Source organism: Sinohyriopsis cumingii, chromosome 6, assembly GCF_028554795.1.
Source record: "Sinohyriopsis cumingii isolate HCF-2022 chromosome 6, ASM2855479v2, whole genome shotgun sequence".
In the NCBI taxonomy this organism is placed as follows: Eukaryota; Metazoa; Mollusca; class Bivalvia; order Unionida; family Unionidae; genus Sinohyriopsis; species Sinohyriopsis cumingii.
The window spans coordinates 78,392,345-78,407,911 of NC_142966.1; the positions used below are offsets into that span (position 1 = coordinate 78,392,345).

Below are 15,567 nucleotides of genomic sequence, written 5' to 3' on the forward strand. Positions count from 1 at the left end.
TGACCTCATCAAAGATGTGACAAAACTTATGACAGTGCTCCCCTTATCTCCTGCTCCTGGTTCTTTGTCAACCTCCATTAGTGCCAACTAAATCTGAATATACCTGCTGAACTTGATCTTTAATACCCACTTTCCTTTCCCACCTCACAGATCACCAAGCTTCATCAATATACAAATGATACATAATTATCACAGACTTAGAAAAGCTGCTATGTTTGTTGATTCAGCTTAGCGATTTAAATTACTGACCGCTGCCAGTAAGAATAATTACAGTTTGTTCAGCTCAACATCACGAAAAAGACATACATCTGTAGCTCGGTAAAGTCAGCATCTCCAAACGTAGATAAAATTACACAAATGATTTTCACACACAAATGGTTTGAAACCATTTGTATCAACATATAATATAACACAACTAAAATGATACATGGAAGAGCTCATCCATAATTCCAGGACATGTACCTTAAACATTCAGCCATGTACCCAACCTGGACTAGTCCAGAATTGATACAGGACTGAACGGTCAAGGTAGTTATCGCATGCCACAGAAAAACATCTAATTATTTCACAAATTGTATCGTAAACATGCACGAAGCAGACATTTTCAAGAAAATTTGATGATACAAATGAAGTCTGTTTACCTGTGACATGCATGTGACAGCTCCCATACCTGCGCATAGTCCAATAAATCAACCCCCCAAATCTGTTTTCATACTGATGGATGATATGTGGGACTGATGTCACCTGTTCAATAAAATGTGCAATTTTGCTGCATGCAGATCTTTCTGGAACAAACCTTTAGACACATACAGGTAATTGGTAACAGCCATTATCAAGCGCAAAATTCATAATGACCACAGGATTGATGGTTGTGCTATGTGGATTTACAAGTCACCAAAAAGGATTTGCTCTGGAAACAATGTACATCACCAAAAGAACCCATAGCCGACAGTAGCTCCACAGCTGCAAGAAATACTGGTGAGTGTATAAAATGTATGCCGACGTGTGCAGCCAAAACTAGCCACAAAATTTTGCAGCTTTTAATGAATAGGTAGCATCGGCCCCTAATTTGAAAATCAATATAGTCATGGGTGAGGGGCTGATGTATCGACCTAACCCACCCAGTCCTGTATCAAATAAACTCTTCCATAACTGCTGGACCAGTAAGGCATACTGCACATACACACTGCTTTTTTATCAGCAAGTATCACTTGTGTTGCACTGTATGTTGATAAAAATAGTGCTGAAATCATTTGTGCATTAAGATCAATTTGGAAATGTTATCTACATTTTGATACCCTCACAAGAAAATTTTTAGCTAGTGACATTTTTTTGCGAAATTGGCACTGAACAATCTAAAGTATTGTACGATCTGATCTTGGTTTTGGCCCGTCAAGAGAATATGGCACGGTTTACCACCATTCACTCTCACATGATGACCTTAAGTCTATTCCCTTTAATTACCCTGTGCAACTTAATATAAATAACAACGATCAACACCAATTAAATTTTTATTTTTTTAGATTAAAAACAACATATATGCTTGAACAGAATTGTTGTCTTGTAATTTGCTGTAATATGCGAGCAGTCGACTTTAGTTAACAGTTACTGTATTGATCGATGCATCATATTTTAATGATGCCCTGGTTCAATTTACCTGCAGTTACCGTAGCTATCTAACCGACAAACCTCGATTATGCCCCACCCTAAAACACCTTCCATTTTTATACTCGTATGAAAATGGGCGGGTAATTGAGGCGACACTGTATATCTCGACAAAAAGTTATTCACTCAGTAAATTACGAGTTCCACAAACGAGACTAAAATCTCTTGAAAACTGCCAACAACACTGTTTACATAAATTATACTTATGACGAACAGGACGGGAGAAACGACTCGGGTCAAGACGAAACTACAAGAGAACTGACCTGTGGTCAAAACGACATGCAATTATGATCCATTATAATCAGACATAATATTCTAACCTTGAACTATACATAACAAATAATGATCGAGATTTAAGTCTTCGATGTGAAACTCTATCAACATTGAATTCACGCAAGTATAAGCATAGTAATATAAGCAACGAAGCCAATTACAATAGTAAACCGTTCCGCCCTCGATTTCACCCACCATCGTATCAAAATGGAATACAGATTTGCGTTTAATTCATCGCTAAAGCTTACCTGTATCGAAGAAGGGAAGCGTTCTCCCGGTTAAATCGTTACAACTGCAATTTCCAACTTCAAATTGTCCAATTCTATTGACAGATATGAATAACACCTGAATGACCTGTAGAGTCACGTGATAGCAAAATGTCGATCCCTGGAATGTCTTATTTTCAGTATCATGAAAAGTTAGAGCCTCAACCGTTGGAGGGCATACTTCAAATTCGAAGATCGATGCTGCAATCAATGCTGCAATACAGCTGTAATACTTACGTCAGAATATGTATGCGATCATTTCGTTGCTACGGCGAAGTTCACACAGCCGCACTAAAAGATAATAAAATTTAGAACTCCCCTCCTAGATCAATAAGCACTACCACTGCTGTTCATGTGACTTATGATGGCTGGCACCATTGATCTCCTACGTGATTACAGGCATGCGTTCACTGTGGATCTACTAATTAGTGTCAGTGTTTGTCAACGTGTAGGTTCTTAGAGTTGTTTGTCGTAGTCTTCGTACCGTTCAAATAAAACCAGTCAAATAAATTAATATGAAAACAGAGGTGGAGAATAAATTGTTGAACTAGTATTAATTGTCGACATGAGCATTTTTATCTGTTAGAAAAAGCTATGAACTCTATTTTTGTACACATTTGCAGTTTCACGGGAATATCTGAGAGCGTGATAAGCATTCTACGGTTGTCGCCTGCACCTTTCGGAAGCTGACAGTGTCACACGATGAAAACAAACGTTAAGTTGTAAATACTTTAATACCATATTCGAGCCCAAAAGCATTAAACAAAAAAATTTAGATCTTTGTAAATTGTACTGAAGGTTGTTTGATTAAGTCCTGTGATTATCGGAAATTGATTTGAAAGACGGAGTTCGACAAAAGAGAAGAATTGAAATGAAAGTTGATAATGAAATGATTAATGAAATGAAACGGAAATGTAAGGGGTGGCAGATGTAAATAATGTAAGGGGTGGCAGATGTAAATAAGTTTCTTTTTAGGAATTAGCATATTCACATTTATCAAATCGCCGCTTCACTTATCAACAGTACCTAAGTGAGTAAAAGACTGTAAAAAAAATAAAAAGCATGCACACACGTAAAGAATAAAAATCAGAAATAAGTGTATATGCACTTGAAAGCGTTTTCAATAATCCACTCGTGTAGCAACACTTTAATCGAGTATAGTCATCGATGTGAAACGAGTCGAATGAATAAACTGCTCTGGTGTGATAAAAAAAAAAATGAGCATGAAAACTATATATCGATTTACATCAACGAAACTGTGTGGAAATGTCTGATGAGCTAGGTATTAACCTCCAGGTCTGGAGAATTACAAAGATTTTTTTAACATTGCAGCCAAAAACAGGTGAATAAAAAGACTTCATCCGTTTAATAGTCATCCTAGTGTATCTGTAGTGTATCTACTCCATATATTTGCTATCTATGTTGTGCATTACCTGTCGGGATGCTTAAGACTGGAAGAAATTTACCCAAAACAATTCTGTGATTGTGGTAACCTACTTTTACTAGCATCGAAAACCTGAGATAATATTTCAGAGTCGATGGTACTCTTGTAGTAGTCCCTTGGCGAAAAGGTTAAGCTGATCTGAAACAAATTAGGAGTCTTTAGCCAGACATTACTACGACTCTAAAACGACACGGGGAGCTGGATAAATGTAAGAAGTTTTATGACATGCCAATTGGGGTCTAGTTTCCGATGAATAATATGGCGTTGTTACTTTTTTATTAGGCGTAGTGAACTGATACAATAATGACAGAACCGTTTCTATGCGCTACGATGGCCAAACCTGTGGATTCTGAAGAATTGGTGTCAAGATGTTTCATTAAACTTTTATCAGATTTACGGGTTGACCCAAACACAAGGAACAAATTAGTTTTAGTAGGAGTGAAAGGGATAAATAACTTTGTGAAGGTTATAAAATAAACTTTTCTGTTCCAACTCACATGATAATCAACGTATTGCATCCCCATTTACAGCAGAAGACACTAAAAACTTCGCATTATTTTACACATTCTGGATAAATTTGTAAGTCACATGAGAATCAGACTTTGAAGTATTGAGACTCATAATTGTAATCATGTGAATCATTCTTTGAAATTATGAGAATCAGTCTTTGATATTATGAGTCAGGCTTAGAAATTACGAGAATCAGAATTGTAATTATGAGAATCAGACTTTGACATTATGAGACTCCGACTTTGACATTATGAGAATCAGACCGACAATTATGATAATCAGACTTCGACATTATGAGAGTCAGACTTTTACATTATGAGACTCAGAATTGTAATTATGAGAATCAGACTTTGACATTATGAGAATCAGACTTCGACATTATGAGAGTCAGACTTTTACATTATGAGAATCAGACTTTGATATTATGAGAATCAGACTTTGACATTATGAGAATCAGACTTTGATATTATGAGTAAGGCTTGGAAATTACAAGAATCAGAATTGTAATTATGAGAATCAGACTTTGACATTATGAGAATCAGATTTTGACATTATGAGAATCAGACATCAGACTGACATTTTGAGAATCAGGCTTTGACATTATGAGAATTAGACTCTGACATTATGAGAATCTGACTTTGACATTATGATAATCAGACTTAGACATTATGAGAATCAGACTCTGACATTATGAGAACCAGACTTTGACATTATGAGAATCAGACTTTTACATTATGAGAATCAGACTTTGACATTATGAGAATCAGACTCTGACATTTTGAGAATCAGGCTTTGACATTATGAGAATCAGACTCTGACATTATGAGAATCTGACTTTTACATTATGAGAATCTGACTTTGACATTATGAGAATCAGACTCTGACATTATGAGAATCTGACTTTTACATCTGACTTTGACATTATGAGAATCAGACTCTGACATTATGAGAATCAGAATTGTAATTACGAGAATCAGACTTTTAAATTATGAGAATCAGGCTTTGACAATATGACTGTTTTCAGTTCAGCTTCCCTCTAGGCAAAGTACAATATAGGAAGCTTATCAAATATCCCGAGTCAAGTAGATGACTGAGAAGTGTATACATTCACTGAGACGAATGAAGAGTTTTCCAAAAGTACAATTAGTGTCTTTGGCATTAAAGCGAAATCACAATAGGAATTTATCCCACTATGTTGTCCCCACCACCTATTACAATACGACAGCACCCTGTTCATAAAGAAACTGAACGAAATCTATTGAAACGAGGAGTTTAGCATTATTCCATCATCGGGTGACACGTTCGTATCATTTAGCAAGATTATAAGACGGTGCGAGAATAACGTTACACTGGGATCTACGGATAGCTTGAGAATAATTAATTAATCTGTTGACGCATTAACAAACAATGTACCGAATGATACGTGTTATGAAACGTTAAACTATGATGACTTTATGACTGAAAAATATTTTATGATATGTTTATTGTTACGAGTACTTATATAGTTCTGGCTAGTTTGAGGTTAATGTCAGTTGTTAACTTGTATTCATTTTTACATTTAAAAAAATACTTTTCGTGTGTGTGTGTGTGTGTGCGATTTGGATTTTGTAAACATAGCCTTAACAATTTTTCAGTCATATCGCTACGATGGCTGCAGTATGGCAGTTTATAGTGATGTCTAGCACTGCTGCAGACATGTGGCATCATGTCCCACCCCGTCGCATTAGCCTGACACCAGGCTGACCAGTCCTAAGACTAACCCCTAAATGCTGAGCGCCAAGCAATGCAGGTGATATTACCATTTTTATAAGTGTTTGGTATGACTCGGCCGGGGCTCGAAAAGGCGACCTTCCGCACCCGAGGCGGACGCTCGAAGCACTTAGGCCACCGGAGTGGTCTCATTTCAAAAGAAAATACTTTTAATGTGTGAAGGATGTAATAGAACAACTTTAAAGACTGCATGTGATCCTCGTGACTACTACGTGATGAAGGATATTCTAATGTTGTGTGAGATTTTCAAAGGGTTTACATCGTCATGTATGAAAATATATGTGCTAAACCCTTGCACTGTATACAGTACGTACTATGATAACGCACGATACTTGTCTGAAGATGACTGAAATAGAGACGATACGGGGCGCAGACATAAAGGAGGAACTGGTATCGTTTGTTTAGGTCATGCTAATGATTAGGATCCGAGTAGAAGCGATTTATTCACATTGTCTATCGATTGTATCGACGGGCTGTGTTACAGTACGCACCATACAAATGTTTTAGATGGTTCAGTGATACTGAAATATAAGAGATCGTCAAACCAAGCGTTAAAAGATGGCCTGATAACGTTAGAAACGACCGCATCATATTGATTTGGTTTGGAAATACCACAATAATTGCATGAGTACTCAGAGATTATCCGTTAGAGCTCGAGACTGTCGTACTTAATTACGAGGGAATTTTATAGCTCAAAAAGCAATTAACTGTATAATCTACGAGAACGTACCATCAAGATGCCTAAAATTAACAAGCAACAAAAGTAGGCCTCTAGCGTTATAAAGTTTTTATAATTAGGTTTCCACGTGCAAATTTTCATTGGTTTAACATAATGACATGTTGGATATTCTTTGTTATCCATATATACAGTTTCATATACTTGTTACATCAAAATGATAATTAAAAAAATAACTTTTCATTATGAATAGTAATGAAATTGTTTAGGACCTATTTTAACTGTCATCACAATTATAATAATGTCTGAAAACGATGGAGTATTCTGGAAAAAAATTAGTATCGATTAAAGAAGAAAAAAAACCTAAAATTGGGTGCAGCGTCTGTTACCGAAATGTTTAAGCTTGCCAACACACAACAACTCACGTCTGGATGCAGAAATATACAAAAACTGAAACATATTTTTTTACAAGAAAACTCGCAATCTTTAAAATGTGCTGTTTGTGATGTTTCACTTTGAAGTCTCTTGGATTGTTCTGCCATGCTTCCACAGCGTTTGTCCCTGAAAAGTTCACCGTATCAATCCGCGCATGAAATAAAACTCTTCACTTGTGTGCGAAAACAGTTATTAATTTGACAAAATACACAAATTAAAATATAATATGTACAATCTAAATTTGCAAACAGCGATGCTGAAATCTATGAACTTCTTTTTTTATTGATGTTGTAATGCAGCCGCTCATCTTATACTAAATTACGAAGAAGCAAATGCATGCAAATCGAAGGTGTCCTTGACTTAAAAATAAATTAAAAAAAAATAAAAATATTCGTTTTGTAGGTAGGTATAAAGAAATGTTTCACGAGCTGAGGAGAAACATTGTGTGTCACTCGTGAAGCGGAAACATTTTGCTATATTACTCCTCATAGCAGTACACCTTACTGATGATGCCGTTGTTAAATTGCTGAGCACGCACTGCATACGATAATATAATAATTAATATTGCAAGACATTGTTTCCACGTCCCTCGTGAAATATTTCCTGATATGTACAAAGAAAAAGGACATTTACATTTAAACCTTTTACTGTTTAGGCTTCCATCTATCATTTCATATGTGTAATAGTAAGCCATCTAATATCAACGTAATTTATTTTATGTTTGTATGTGTACTGCTGAAATCCTTGGTACCTGATTCAACGTTTTATGTCTCTTATTTTATATTCTGTATTTCACAATGTTTGAACGTTACAGTTTCCATTTTCTTTAAATTTAAAATAACCAAATTAGTCAGACGAGTATAGTATGATATATAAGAATTTCAAAATGTTCCTGTGACTCATATATTTTTCTTCCAGGGAGAAATCTTTGATATCATGTTAGGGGGAAGTCTTTGATAGCCCCAAAAAGCGTATTGAAACACTAATCTATCATCATTCTACTATGATATCCCAGCAGGTCTGTCGTGATGTAACAGTATGTAAAAATCACGTTACGTCACACTATGTATTTTCTATTTATTCATTCAAAACCCCAATAATTCAGGTAAAATATATTCACAATAATACCTGCATTCATTTAAAGTTGTGAATAGAAAATTAAGTACATTTTATTGTTTTACTGATAGAGGTATATAATAAATAGATTATAGTGCTGTTATGTATGTTTGATTTAATTTAATTGTCTGTTTGTAAGTTATTTTTTTATTTTCATTACATGTCATTACATGTCAATGAATATGATTATTTTAATGTCTATTTATACGCAGTCTATGACTATTTTAATGGCTATTTACACGCGAGATATGACTATTTTAATCGTCTCATTTCAGTAGTCACGTTTCTTTTGTAGGGTAGTCATAGCTTGCTCAATACATTCACACATTTTAGCACCATAAATGATTGACAACCGTTTGTGTATGCTTTGTGTTGGTGATCAAAACTGCACTTAGTTTTCTGGCGAGATGGCTACGTGAGCATCGTGTTTCTTTGTCCCAGTAAACAGAACAAAACACACTTACTTGAATCTAGTAACACAATGCGGTAAGTAACTCTAGCTTCTTCGTAGGTGTGATCAGTAGCTTATTGGCCTAAGGTAAAACCAGATTTGGCAATCAATAATTATCAAACATTTTCATTGTATCGCGGTTCGCACAATTGCAGTCGTACGCTTTTGTTGTGCGGTATCCATTGGCGATTAAAAATATTTACAAGTACCATTTGAATGCCAACGTGCCCTGTTTTCAAGTGATAATTATTGTCGGAATATTATTTTGAAAAATGACCAGAAGTCATCATAACCGAACTTTGCCATCTTAATCTAGCAAAGCTGTATATCTGTAAAATACAATATTGGCTTAGAAACGTAGTTGACTTAATGTACATCTACCGTGGCGTATTTCCCTTTATGGTTAATGAGTAGGGACAAAAGAAAGCATTTTTCGTTCCGCCACTCTCCCACATTGTCGTCAGCTAAATCGCTTATATGACCTTGTAGAAATGCTGACGAGTATATGGAACTATATCTAGATTCTGTGTATTACCATCATGGTAACGTTCTGTAACACACACACACACACACACACACACACACACACACGACATTGTTTCCCCTCTGTGGGGGATTGTGAACCTCAATATCCATTTCAAATGCATGGTATATGTAACAGTGAGAGCATATCTAAGTGAGTGTTAAATGGAATATCGAGTTAATGATGACTTTTTCTTTGTTTCAGTATGCGTCTTACTGTTTATTACCTGATAAAAGTTAACTAACACACACGCAGGCTCGTCTAAAGCATTTCTGGCATTTGGTTGTATGTACGCCAAGTCATGTCGTCTCTTTCGGAGATATGGACACGTGGGGCAATATGTGGTACTGATATGGTTAACTGTGCTGTTTATTTCAAAATATTTTACCAACCGCTGCCGAAGAGTTTATCAAATTACCAGTATACTCCTTGACTACATCAACAATAGACTTAAAATGCTATACCACCACGAACTAAATAATAGATGTCACTGTTTGACATCGCTTTATTCAGTTAGTGTGGTACGATTTCGGAATCTTCTTGTACTTTGCAGTCTTCGACATTTTGAACTCTCTCTTTAAATGTTCGACGTTGGTCTTCTTAAATTCATGTGAACGTTTTCCAATCTGTCTTCTAAGTTCAGTTCTACGCCAGCATTTTTGTTGCTGTTGTGAAGTTTACTTTTCTGGTTCTCACTGGCATTGTTTTCATGTTGTTGTTTTTTTTTTTTTTGTCTTGTTCACCTTTCCTTTAATTTATAAGGATATTTGCAAGATAGATCAAAGAAAATATATTTTAGCAAAGGTTATTTGCAAATTATTACTTACCAGTCATTAAAAGAATTTGATGAATGAAAGAGATGGACTTACAGGCATACCATATGTGTGGGATAGGTGGAAAAGTTAAAAACACTATTTTCTTGTATAAAGTTAGCAGCAATTAAGACCTTGTCAAAATGGAATAAATAAAATAAAGAAGATGCACACAAATTCATCTTATTGTGTTATATTTGTAATCATCTTTTTTTCTCTTCCCTCATTCCACCCTCGAAGACCCGTTTCCAGCGACATATTTTGTCTGGGAGAGCAAATAAAACCTCTCACTTCCAACTCTTCAAGCATTTAAAACATCATACCCTCCTTTCATGACGTGTTGCACAATTATGAGTGTATGCTGGGTGTGGGTTAGATTTTTGTAAAGAAACGAACGAAGTAAGTTAGCAAATAAATATATGCATACTTGATAAAAACCATCCCTCTTAGTTTATAGTCAAAATGGAAACATCTCAACTTTGTCTTTCTGGTGACTGTTGGAACCGCTCTTTATAGATTTAAGTAACGTCTAGTACTCACCAGTAAGGGGCCATCCATTTAGTACGTACGCAAAATTCTGGCAAAGCTTGACCCCTCCCCCTGTACACATGAGTACCTTTTTTTTACACACACCCCACCTGCGTACGTACGCTTGACGCCCCCCCCCCCCACCAATTCTATAGAACAGCCTATATTTAATCCACGCAGAAACCATAAAGGATTAATAATATTAACGTGTTTAATCAAACAGATAGTCCACGGACGTTGAATGTCTGGCTGCATCAAAGAAATAAGCTGCGTAACTTTAAACAACTTTTCTAGTGTCCACTGAACCCAGTCTAACAGGTTACGTATTAGACAAATTATTATCAAGGTTTTTACCCCCACCCCCACCCCACCCCGTTTCCTATGCGTACGTACATTATCAGTAGACACACACACACCCATACGCAAGCGTATGCATTTGGGTTACCCCCTTCCCCCTCCCTGGGTACGTACTAAATGGACGGCCCCTAAGGATATGAGAATCCTTTTGTGGGTATGATAACGCATTTCTCTTAATTCAAATGGCAATTAATGGTTCAACAATTACAGAGAAATCCTCGTTTGAGATCAGTTGTGTTTATATTTGCCCTCAATTTCATCTCTAAGTTTGTTTTGGCCTAAATCTAGAAAACTCAATAGCTGACCTCTACATGTACCCTCACCCCACCCCACCCCGCGCGGAAATAATTCTGTCTGTGCCCCAGGTTGACTAGGAACACACCACGGAAAAAGACATGGGCTACTTTGATGACAGAAACGGAACCTTCACTTATTACACTTCTGCCAGTGTTATCCTGGGCCGGACACAACCTAGGGAGGGGAGCACATGGGATATATCCCAGGGGACCGGGCAGAACAACAATTTTTAATTTAATAAAAGAAAATGTTTATTTGAACAAGAACAAGGAGAGACCCGGGTGTATCTTATCACAGGGCCTGTGATCGTTCTCTACGGCCCTGGGGCCGGATTGGCGGTGCGGACACAGTGAACACGTGCCCCCCCCCCCCATGAGGGCCTTGTGGTTGCTGTGGATAAATTATACGTGTTTAAATAATCCATATATAGGTGTAAACCGTCGTACACTTAGTTTAATAAAGCTACAGTAAGTATACACACACCGCTCTGGTGGCCTAGTGGCTAGATCGTTCGCCCCGGATGCGGGAGGTCTTGGGTCCATACTCCGGAAGAGTCATACCAAATACTTCAAAAAATGGTACTAACAGCTGTCTCGCTAGGCGCTTAGCATTAAGAGGTTAGTGTTAGGACTGGTCGGCCTGATGTCAGGATAATGTGATTGGGTGGGACATCACTTTAAACGGCCACACTGCAGACATCCTAGCGATATGACTGGAAAATTTTTAAAGCTACGTTAAAAATCTAAATCACACACACACACACACACACACACACACACACACACAGAGTATACACACATACAAGTGTCCCAGTCACCAAAGCCGTAATCCAGCCCTGGTCCTACCGCTACCTAATTCATATATGCTTGACCGAGCACCACCCATTGTTTAATAGTCAAGAGTGACTATAAACACATACACATACTATAATTTTGACAGATTTGTTGTAATTCATTGATATGTACCGTTCTCTTGTCGCATGTACATAAGTATATCGTGGTAAACATTTAGTTTCACATCGATTATTTACATTGTTTGAATGCTGTAAATTACAAAAATAATAGTTTCATGTACAGATGGATATACTGAGACTATGTTAAGTACGATGTTTTTCCCAAGTATGTTCTGTATGAGTGATAATGTTCATAGACTACCCTGTTTTGACGCACTTAAGCACTTATTTGAACCTTTACAGAAATATCCTTATTTCATAGTTATAACTCTCATTAGTTTAGAAACATAAGTTATTTTGGCAAAGTATGGATAGAAATGACGACGATTCACTCATTCCTTAACGAGCTTTCAGCGAGACGACAGTAGTATCGGGGTCACTTTAGCGACAATGGGACTTAAACATTAAAATAGGGGGTTTGCACTTTGGCGACCATGGTAATTTAACACGGGAATGTCACCTGGAGGTCAGTGGGAATCGAACATTGGGTGATGCCTTGGGATTTATAGGGTCAAAACTTTTTATAGGGTGAAATGTATCTGTAGGGACAAATGGTTGATAGGGACAAACATAGACATACAGAAACTAAACAAATACACATTCAAACACACATTAAAGAGGACATAAATGTTCTAAAGAAAGACTCACACATATAATAGAGACTCGAAAAGAGAAACGTATGTTGTATGGGTTCAAAACAGTTATTCAAGTACATTAGCTCTCTGTCATGTGCTTTGGTCTAAGCACTATCCATTTAATGCAGAAATATTTGGACATAAAACAAGCCTATTTACGAGTTATTTAGTTCTTGGTTCTAGTAAACTACTGTTTAAAATTAAAGTTCACGCCTTTCTAAAATCACTTCATATGCAACGTATTTACATTAAATGTCCATTTATCAATAAAAGCTGACATAAAACAAGTAACAACCAATCAAATAGGACAAAGTTCATGTTACTCTCTCTGTCACACACATTGTTTAAAATCTGGTCAGCTACCATTTGTGTCCCAGCGTAGATGTTTCCCATCACGTACACCCTTTCATTCGTAAATCTGCAGTTATGTCCATCGTGCTAGGTAGGCTTATCGGTAAGCAGATCAAGTACAGTCATCGTCTTCTACCCATGGAGGTACAACGTATGCCATATGAATGGTCACTTTTCCATCGGTGATGCCAATTTTTTCTCTCATCGTCTGCACGTCTTCTATAGCCCTAAAAAGTTTGGAAGAAGTTAATTCTGCAGGTGTACAAAACCCGAGACATACAGGCGAGTTCAAACTGTCGTAATACATAGATAGGCTCAAACGACCTCGATCTTTGACTTGGAAATGACATTTGAGTTCCTCTAACAGTGAGTCAAGTAGGTCCTTAATGAAACTTGCTACTTCCTCTGCTGGAACGTCAGAAGCGAAGTCTTTAAATTTCACCGTGTAGGTGCAAGTTGTCGCCCTAAATTTTCTCGAGTTCGCTGTCTGAGTCATTTGGATGCTAAAATACTCCTTTAGGTCGATTGAATCCTTTCCCTTCTTGGACGCACTTTGCTGTGACGGTATGGTGGTGAAAGGGGTCAATGATGTTTGTTCCTTCTCTTTTTTCATCTGCGTAGAGTGATTCATCGTTCTCGTCGCTTGTCCTCGCAATGAAGTGTCGTTCTTGGAAGTCGTCCCTTTTTATACTGGTTGACAACAGCATGTCCATAAGGTAAAGTCTTGTGGTCTGAAAATTGCACTGGTTGCACGTAGTTTGTCATGGCGTTAGTACATAAACAACTAAGATGTGATACTGCATTGATGATATGATCGTGAGGCATAGAATCACACCCGAGTTTCTCGTTCGACTTGAGTCTTACGCTCGATACTTGCTGTTTGAAAGGATTCATTTTTCTCGATTGACGCTGGTAGTGACAAAGAACTATTGGTCTTGGACGTTGTCCCTTTTTATATGCTGACCCATATCGACGTGACCGTAAGGCAAAGTGAAGTGGGTGGGAAGCCTCGCTCGCTTCTGGTACACGATTTGATACAGTTTTTCCAAGGGTCCACTGACGATTTGGTGAGTGGATTAACGTACAATCTTGTGTGGATCGTAGGTGGTCACTTTAAAGTTTCCATTCTGTCCAGACTGCAAGGCTTCTTTCAATTCACCAAAGTTCACCACTCGACTGTTGCGATAATTCAGAGTCAATCCTTTCACTTCACATTCGGTGTGCACTTCTTCTTGTTTGTCCCGGTATTCGTAGCCGTAATTTTTAGGTCCGCCACTAGCAAAACGTAGAATCTTGTCGTCGGGGTGTTCGTCCGTCCAGGCTCTTTAACTTTCTCCTTCGATGTCAGGGTGACGTTGACCCAGGCGGTTTATGCAGATGCAACTATCCGTGTCAAAGTACAGGACACGATCTCCCAGCTAAAGCTTCGTACAATTTTAAGCGAGCGTGAGCTGTCACGTAGGCTGCAATGATGACATTTCCAAATTCTTCGGCTTGTACAAAGTCCAATTCTTTTTCGTAATTGACCAGGATCAAATCCTCACGAACGACGTCCACGTGTTTCATGTATTTGGTTTTGTCGTGAATCATGTTGAAGTAATGGGAAGGTTTGGTCAAATACTCTGTCTTGGGGAAACACTGTCGTTGTGCCATTTTGCCCCACAAACAATTGAACATCACTTTGACAAACGATCGCCTTCCTTCGTTTTTCTCGATGTGGTCTAAAGTGATGCCTTGCTGCTCCCAGTATTTATCTTTAAATTTATTTTGGGCTTCGGGAGTCTGGCACCAGGAAGGATAGCCGCTGGCTTCTTGTTTCAGTTTCAAAAAGGCATCCACATAGTCTGGGACAATGCCTTTCTGAGTCTCGTCTCCCTTGTGGTACTGTTCTGTCTTGGGAAAGTGGCAAATTTTGTACACTTCTAACAGTTGGCTTCTCAGGTCCAGACTTTTGAGCAATTACACTCTGTCTCACGTTCCCGTCAAGGCGCGATCTTACTGGGTGTGCTGACAAGTTCGGTCTTGATTGCACGTTTCGGCACAAGTACGCCACAAGGGAAACACAAGTTTTCCTTGGCAATGGTGAGGTAAAACGGGATGGTATCAGTCGTTGGGAGGCAATACTTTGCATTTGATCAACCCTTCGTATTGTCGAATGTTGTCCAGATCGATGTGTTCCGTCAGCAGTTGCTGGTGCCCTGCGGAAAAGTGACAGTATTTGCACACGTAAGGATACAGTGAATACACGTCCAAGTATTTTATTTCTTCTCTCTTCTCCTCGTGAGCTTGGTAAAACAAACAGGTGGCATTTGTCCTTCCTTGGTATCCTTGCTGTTCTAACTCCAATCTCCGGTGACAAGTGGCCTCGTACAGGTCTTCCATGGTCCGTTGTAAAAACTATCTTTTTAGTGTCACGTTCAGGGTAGCAGAGGGGACATCCGTGAAATAAGCAACCGTTAAACTCATACACGATCTTGGGGTTTTCTAAGTCCCACCCATTTCACTT

The 15,567-nt window shown here is 37.9% G+C and overlaps 1 protein-coding gene across 1 annotated transcript in view; it reads right to left on the reverse strand.

Moving 5' to 3' along the window:
• LOC149797278 (transmembrane protein 45B-like) overlaps positions 1 to 2,315 on the reverse strand; it is a 37,176-nt gene extending 34,861 nt beyond the window's left edge. The window contains exon 1 of the mRNA XM_089961985.1: positions 2,187 to 2,315. The gene's annotated coding sequence lies outside the window, so the exon portion shown is untranslated. The remainder of the gene's footprint in view (positions 1 to 2,186) is intronic.
• Positions 2,316 to 15,567: the final 13,252 nt, after the last annotated feature.